The sequence below is a fragment of the Terrapene carolina genome, unplaced genomic scaffold, assembly GCF_002925995.2.
Source record: "Terrapene carolina triunguis isolate 2854851 unplaced genomic scaffold, T_m_triunguis-2.0 Scaffold130, whole genome shotgun sequence".
Lineage (NCBI taxonomy): Eukaryota > Metazoa > Chordata > Testudines > Emydidae > Terrapene > Terrapene triunguis.
Window position 1 is genome coordinate 4666173 of NW_020664481.1, and position 8824 is coordinate 4674996.

Here is an 8824-nt window from a genome sequence, read left to right on the forward strand (position 1 = left end):
CTTTAAACAGGCCCCTCTCACCAAGCTGGAAACTGGGAAACTCATCACACTTGTGACCTGTGTTTCAGTACTGAGATAGTACTAAACACCCCTTGCTCTGTGTGTGTGGGATTGAACGGTCTGGGTATTTCTCAGTGACATAGCAGAGGTGCATGTGGGGGTGATGTCGTGACTCAGTATTTTCAAGGCCTCGACTTGGCCTTGATTTGTGAGCCAGCAGTGTTGCGTGCAAAGACAACCGTGTGCATGTGGAGGCCTTGGAATTGAACAGAAGCCGAGGGAGGGTTTTGCATGTGCAAATTCTATCCCCAGTGCACACGCCGAAAAATGCTGGTCCATACAAAGTTGCACAGGCACAAGCAGAAGCTGTGCTTTGAAAGCGTGGCCCTGTGTATTTAACTGGATGGTGCAGAACTAAGAATGGGGGTCGGGGGGTGACTATGTAGGTATGTGTATATGTGACTGAATGGTGTATGTCAGGGGTTCTCAAACTTCATTGCCCCGGGACCCCCTTCTGACAACAAAAATTACTACCCGACCCTGGGGCAGGGGGACCGAAGCCTGAGCCCACCCAAGCCCTGCCACCTCAGCAAAGGGGTGTGGGGAAAAGCCAAAGCCCGACCCCCATCGCCCTGGGCAGTGGGGCTCGGGCTTTGGCTTCAGCACCGGGTGGTGAGGCTTGGGCTTGGGTTTTGGCCCCAGACTCCAGCAAGTCTAAGCCAGTCCAGGTAACCCCATTAAAACGGGGTCACTACCTACTTTGGGGTCCCGACCCACAGTTTGAGAACCCACTGGTGTATGTTATGGCCAGCAATGAGCACTTTGGAAAATTCCACCCATTATGTTTATAACTAGTTCGTTTGTCAAGTGCTCTGATTATGAATAGTGCCACTCAGGTGCTAAGTCCCACTGTGTGTGATGGCATCATGTAAGGGGGGTGTCGATGTGCACAAGTGCATATGATGGGGGGTACATGTGGGTCTGACTGGGATGCATGTGTGCTTTTTTGAACAGTCATTTGTGTTTGTGTTTATTTTAGTATTCAGTGCTCATCACCAAACCAGCCCAGCATTTCAGCAAGGAAAGTATTACATTTCCCCCAACCATTTCCAGACTCCCATAAACACATTTTTGTTTCAGCATTAATGAATTACCTCAATGCATAGCCAGCCGCATGCCAAATACGTGGACACAGATTGCAGAAAAGCCACTGAGAAACAGAACTGGCGGCCATTCAACAGCTCCGATCGACACCATTTATTTTCTTGATTACAGCACGAAAATCAGTTCTAGGCACAGCATCCCATACAGGCCGGAGAAAGCATCTGGTCTACACTGAAACATTTCAAATGTTCATTTGCTATGCTTGACTTTTTTTTTTTATTGTTGGCAGAAAATATTATTCATTAGTATTTGTACAAAAGATACCCACAATCCTGAGTTCCTTGAACAGCCAGGACTCTTCTGACTTGGCTGCTTTGAATCTGTTAAGTGGCTCTGGGTGTGCAAGAAATGCAGGAAAAGACCTGTCAAATCAATGGTGCCATCATCCTTGAGACTTTTGCATAACCGAGTTTGTAAAATGGGTTGAGTTTGTACAATCCCAAGCGGTCTTATAGGAGCTTCTGTACTTCTTATCTGTGTAAGCTCGAAAGCTTGTCTCTCCCATCAACAGAAGTTCGTCAAATAAAAGATATTACCTCACCCGCCTTGTCTCTCTAATATCCTGGGACCGATACAGCGATAACACCACTGCGTACGTTACAGGAGCTCAGTTAATTATATTTATCTGCCGCAATCTCGAAGGGAAAAAAAATCTTTGCATGGATCACTTTCAGGAATAGCTGTTCAAAAGTGTGTACCCTGCCTTGTGCATGCATAGCCTCTGATGGACATACCCAAGGGAATTATGTATGCACATCAGTATGTACAACGCTCACCTTGCATGTGGGTTTTGGGAGTAGCGTGAACAGAAAAGCACACATCTGTTTTCATAAAATCTTTTCCTAAATCTGTTTACACAGAAGTGAAGCTGCTGGAGAGGAAAGCAGGACCAGTTTAAGTGCCTGATATCACTCCTTTGCATGCTAAGACTTTTACAATAGGTGGTTTCCCATCAATCTTTGTGTCGTTTTGTAATATGTTGCACACTTGTGTCCATGCAATACATATGGACTGATGCCCACACACACACAGTCCTTCTGCCACTAATCTACGGTAAGACAAAGGTTTGCTGTGGACTGTTTTTCCATAGAGAGATAAGGTGGGGGAGGTAAAATCTTTTATTGGACCAACTTCTGTTGAGGAAAGACACAAGCTTTCGCGCTTACACAGAACTCTTTAGATCTGGGAAAGGTACTCAGAGTATCACAGCAAAATACAAGGTGGAACAGAGAAGGAGTTAACACATGTTCCAAGAGACCATTCAAAGTGAAGTGGGCAGCTAACACCTCTACAGTCTGCGACAAAGGAGTTAGTAGGTTACAGATTGCTGTAATGAACCGTAAGTCCGGAATCTTTATTAAGTCCATGATTTTTGGTGTCTAGCAGAGTTGTGAATTTACATTCCCAGGGCCATCTTTTGAAGAAGTTGCACAGTTTTCCTTTGCGGATGAGGACTGGGAGGTGAGCTATGCAGTGAGTGTTTTGTGAAGTGCTCGCTTACGGGCGATAGGGTGTTTTTGTCCTTTATCATTTTTCTGTGTGAGTTCACTGGAGAGCGCAGTGATTGTCTCGTTTCACCCACATAGTTGTTCCTGGGGGCATTTAGTGCACCGGATGAGGTACACCACATGTTGTGATAGGCACCATGGATCTTGAAAGGTGTGTTGGGTGGGTACTGATCAGTGACGCAGTGGAGCTATGTCGGCGGGTTTTGCATCTGTTATGGCAGGGGCTGAGTTGATGTATCCTGGTCTGTGGGGAGCTTGCCTCTGATGATGAGCTTGGTGAGGTTGTTTTTTCTGAGCACTTTGTAGTCTAGTACACTGGCCTCGTAAAGAGCTCCCCTCCCTTTCTGTTGACAGCAAAGTCTCTTTCACGCCTGGTAGTGTCAGATCAGGTGATTTGCAGGAAAAGAACCCCTCCCCCTTCTTGTGTGGAAAACCTTCTCTCCTGGGCTCTGCTCTGAGAGTTTCCTAATCACCAGGGTTCCTTTCTAGAAATTTATTTTATGTCTCGTTACTAAAACTTCATTTGATTGAAGATGTCATAATAAAAGGTTCCACGCAGGCTCCCAGAAAACAATGCTCCTGTCAAATAAGGGAAATGAGTTACGTACTGTGATGACAATTCAGAAGCACTTGAAAGCCAGGGCATCCCCAACACATGATTCTACGTTGAGTTATTATACCCCACTGCAGAACTATGGCCTCACCCAGCAAATCCCAATGCAAGAAGACATCTCAGTGAGTTCCCGTAAAGCACACCCACAAAGAAGGAAGTGGGCACTCCAGAGCTTGAGCTCCAGAAATACGGGCCTCTGATTGTTTGGGGAAGGAAGCAACCTCACAATCACAGAGCCGAGTCTCCATGAGCAGGTCCGTAACGCAGAGTTGGCTAGCGGTGATTGCTGCTCATACACTTCGCCAGATAGCACCGCCTGTCAGCCTGCAGAAACGCAGCTAAGAGTGAAAAGGAACATTCCCCCGTCTTAGAAGTATCTGATATAATAATGTAGGATGTGTACATCTGGGAAAGGTTTTCTGCTCCTCCAAACTGTTGTGTTCCTTGACATGTTATAAGTTATAACAGACCATTACCTCACCAGCCTTCTGCAGATGGCTGCTGTCTGCAAAATGCACTAAGTAGTTTTCTTGCTTTCCCAGTTGAGTCTGCAGCCCTTTAACTGAGCTCCTTTAGGTTTTCGGTCTGGTTTCCTAGTTTTGTCTGGTTTCCTCATTGTAACCTGGCTTGGGATTGGCATGCGCTTGTTTTGTTTGCATAGTGCTAGGTTGGGGGCTGGGGAGACTGGAAATGTCTTGTAGTACGATTTGCACAGACAGTCTTCCCTATGGAGTGGGAGGTTGGAGGTTGACCCTAAGCATGCAATGAAAGAACCCTGGACTTGCGTCTGATGTCACTACTCACAGAGTGGCGCCCAGGAAGCAGAATTCCCAGTGCAGAGGTGGTGAATATTCACCATAAAGAGAGAGAATATTACAGAAATTAATAGCAGCTTGATAACAAGAGGAACCCATTCTGGGGAGTCCGGGGGGTGGGGGAAAGGAATGTTACAATAATAGAGCCCTGCGCAGATACAAAATTTGTACCCACATCTGATCCGCAAACAAGATCTGAGGATATCCGCAGATTTGCAGGGCTCTATGTGCAAACCTTGCCTTCTAGAGACATGAGCAGGGGGTTCAGACTAGTGATAACATTTAGAGTCACTCCTGATTAGACACAGCCGTCAAATCCCATGATTCCAAGAATCAGTGGCTTGACTCTGGGCTAGGAAGGGACCTCCTCTCCCAAAGCACAGCTTTGTGCAGCGGCTGGTTGCTGTCCTGAAGGCAAAGTCACCGTCCTCAGAAACGCCAGGAATTAAACGCGTGCCAGCAAGAGGAAGATGGATTTGAGGGGCCATTTGTCCAGTCTCCTCTGGCAAATCATACGATTGTATGGCTATTCTTTACATATGAGACAGTGGAATACATTGCAAATATCCTGAAATATGGCCAGCTAGGTAATAGTCTCAGTGCATGATGTATATATGACCATGCCCAATAGATTTAAACTCAAATAGGGCTAATTTCCTTTATGGGTTGCAGACTGCGAGGCAGCCTATAGATATCAGAGTGCAATGGACGTTCAGCTCCTATTCACCCAAGGCTGGGCAGGAAATGTCCAATCGCTAGAGCATACATTTGGGGCTAAAGAGAAATGGGGTCTCTTTCAGGCCTTGCCACAGACTGGCTCAGGTAATTCACATCACAGCTTGGTGCCTCGGTTTCCCCATTTGTGAAATGGAGAGAATTTCAGGGGTCAGCAGGTTGAATTCCTCACTGGGTGAAATTCACCCCGGGGCTGTCAGCCAGCACAAGGATCAGGCGCACCACTCGAGAATCTGACAACAGCGAGGCTGCGGCTGTGCTGAAACCACTGCCTGGCACCCGGACCAAAACTGTCTCATTGTTTCCTTGTGTTCCCCTGTCGCTCTGTATCTAACTGTTATTTCTTACCTCATACTTAGATTGTCAGCTCCCTGGGGCAGGGACTGTCTTTTTGTTCCGTGTCTGTACTGCGCCTAGCGCAGTGGGGTCCTGGCCCAGGACTGGGGCGCCTCGGCGCTACGGTCATACAAATAATAATAATGATAAGTGGTGGCCCACTGTCCAGGGGTGAAGCCTGTCCTATTGTCAGTAAAGCTCTTTGGAAGGAACCACTAGGAGTGCAAAGAGCAGATTATTATTGTCTGACAGCGGTGCCTGCAAAAGGAAAGGCTGGTGGTCCCTCCCAGTTTCCTCTGCCACGACCCCTGGCTATTCCCATAACCAGAGGGCTGGGAGGGGAAGTCAGCGGAAAGGAAAGGGCCAGAAGGAAGCTGACAGCATTACGTGGCTCTGGAGCCTCGTGTGGAGTCGCTGGGCTGATTAGTCAGCGCGGTTCCAGGGGCTGGGAGGAGAGGGAACAACCTGGATCTCACCTCTCTCCATAACGAAGGGTCTCCCAGCCGAGGGGCAGGATGTGCCGGGGTCATTTTGACCAAGTGCTTCTTTCCTGGAGAAAAAAAAAAAAAAAAAAGCCCAGGAGTTTTCTGTGAAATGACGGTTCCTTTTCTTTTCAGGCCTTGGCAGCTGAAGCTCTAGCTGAGAGGTTCAAGTGGAGAAACGCTTTTCCCTTTCGGCACTGGGTTTCGGAGTCGGCACTGAGGCCTCCTAAGATAAGCCAGCCCCGCGCTCAACCCGGGCCTCCTACCAACTGCCACGCTCAGTCCCGAGAAAAGCGACGCTCCCGTGCGGGGTGGGTGCTCCCAGTCAAGCCTGTCTGTGGCTCTTATCTGGCCCCTACCACCGCAGTATCCGAGCACCTCACTAGCTTTAATGCATTTACCCTCCCGGTGCCCCCGTGAGGCAGGGCAGTGCTATTCTCCCCAATGTACAGATGGGAACTGAGGCCCAGAGAGGCTCACTCAGGAAGTCTATGATGAAGCAGTGACATGAACCTGGGTCTGTGCATGTAAACCATAGGCTAGTGCCCCAGTCACTGCCTCAAGCATTTCTCACTGGTACTTGGCTAGCACTTGTCCTCCACTGCCCCCCTGCCCCGCACCCCAGCAAGGACTCAGGGTCCAGTCTCTGCACCGATTCCCATTCACTGGGTATGCTGTAAGCCGCGACAGGGGTTGGCAATACCGTGGGTGAACGCTCACAAATTCTGAGCCAGGCCTCAAAAAATCATGGTATTGGCTTAAAAAATGTCCAAGGTAACAACTGCGGGTTCTGTTTTCTTTGCCTCCAGGCTTGCGAGGCTCCAGGCCGCACTCAGGACACGTGCTCAGGCTTTTCCGTTGCACGGCTGAAGGCTAGAAACGAAACGTGCTTTTCGAAAAGGGCCAAACTCGCGCTCAATCGTGAGCGGATGCTGCACTGCACCAGTGGGTGGGAGACGGCCAGAAGAAAGGCACCGCTGCACAGCACAAGACCTTTGCCCAAAAGTAGGGCTAGTGGGAGGGGTGTACCGGCTGCAGAGAAATGCTGGGGTGTTTGTGTGTGACAGAGAGAAGGCTATTTGTGGTAGATGGAGGTGTGAGTGGCTGTACAGGAAGTACCAGGGATCTGGAAGCCAAGAGGGTTCTCTTCTGCAGAGGAAGGGAGCAGGAGGTTATTGACCCGAGGGGTTGGAGGTCACTGGTGGGTGGGGGTCATCGACTGGCACAGTGGAGATCTTACTATAATTAGGGCATCTGTGTCTGTCACGGAGGTTGCGGAAGTCATGGATTCTGTGACTTTCCGTGACTTCTGCCGGGGCCAGTGTGGCTGACCCCAGGGCTGCCCAAGCAGCTGGCTCCGGGGCCAGCTGCTCAGGTGGTCCCCAGGATAGCCACACCAGCTGCTGCTGGAGTGTCCTCGGGGACAGCCACATCAGCCGCTGCTCCGGCAGCGGTCACCGGGCAGCGGTCCCTGGGTGGCCGGTCAGAGCAGCCGCGGCCCGGGCAGCTGGTGCACCCCTCAGCAGCAGCCCCCCCATGCTCCCCAGCCCCCCCAAAAGATTTAATTACAGGTCACAGGCCGTGAATTTGTGTTTATTGCCCATGACCTGTCCATGACTTTTACTAAAAATACCCATGACTAAATCGTAGCCTTAACAATGCTCAACGGAGAATCACGGCTCTGCTTTGCTCCTGCCTCAGACTGGGACAGGGGTTGAGCTCAGGGCTCCTGCCTGTTAGAAGAGCGTTGGGAAGTGTGAGGCCAGGAAGGGATCTTGCGTCACTTTACTAGGATCAGTGTCGAGAAAAGGTTGTCCAGGCAAAGGAGCCGAGATCCTTGGCTCAGTCCTTTGGTGCTGGTCCAGCAGGGGGTGGGAGAGCGTGATGGGCTCTGGAGTTCACAGTGCTGCTCTTTCACTTCGCTCCTGAAGACTCCTACGTGTATGTGCCTTGCCCTGAGGCTGGCTGCCCCGGAGGATGCCGGGGTGGAGTTAGATCCTAAAGGAGCCAGCTGATGGCCCAATGCTTAGGGCATCAGTTGCCCAGGAAGGTGTCTCTATCCTGATATCTCCCTCCAGGGATCTTATAACACCCATTTTGATGCCATTCCCCGAGGAACCCTCTTTCTATACCTCAATTCCTACCTCCCCCCATAACAGTTCCTCTTTCTTAAATCTTTGAACCCCATCAGTGACTAAAATACTTGCGAGGAGCAAGAGAAGCCAAGCACCAGAACTCCTCTTCCTCCCCGGGTCACGTTATAGCTGAAGAAATAAGGTTAGCGCCCTTATCTGATGGAGCTCGAGTCTTGCCAAAGCTTGCTGCTATCAGCTCAGGACACATGTACAATTGGCAAAGGCTCTGGGACAGAATAATACAAACAGTTTTCATTGTGGAGTCAACAATGATGGGAGAAGGAGCGCCATGCTATAACCAATGTAAAAGGCACACTTCATGCAGGCTCAAGACAGGAGGATGCAGTCAAAATCAACAGCAGATTATTACAATGATATTTGTATTCTCAAAGGAGAAATCTGCCATTGAAAATGGCTCGGAGCCAGAAATAGGAAACGGAGGGATTTTGGCTGCCTAGTAAAAGGCCATGAAATGAACTGAAATCAACTGCGTTTCCAGCGTCTCTGGGGAAATGTGTACAAACAGGGCAGGTTTGCCCATGTGCCAGGGGCCACGTTAATCTAGTGTTGATTTGGAGGAGGAAAGAGATCCTCAAAGCCGCTGAATAACACATGGGGGGATTTCCAGGAAAGAAGTGATACAACCGTGACAGTCGGAAATCTGGGGATTTGTTTCCTTATATCCAGATCCTCTCATTTGTACGGTGCATGGCCCTGATTTTCAGAATACCTGGATGTGTGCAAAGTGTGTGTGTACAATTAAGCATCTAATCTGTGCATGCCGTTACCCTGATTGTGCATATACTAGGTAATTACAATGAAAATATCAATAATTAGGTATTTGTGCATACAATCACCTTATTTGCACACACAATTAGTGTATAGTAACTATGTGTTTTGCATGTGCCATTGCGTGCCCACATTCAAGTACATAAAAGGTTGTTACAAGGAAGAGGGAGAAGAATTGTTCTTCTTAACCTCTGAGGATAGGACAAGAAGCAATGGGCTTACATTGCAGCAAGGGAGGTTTAGGTTG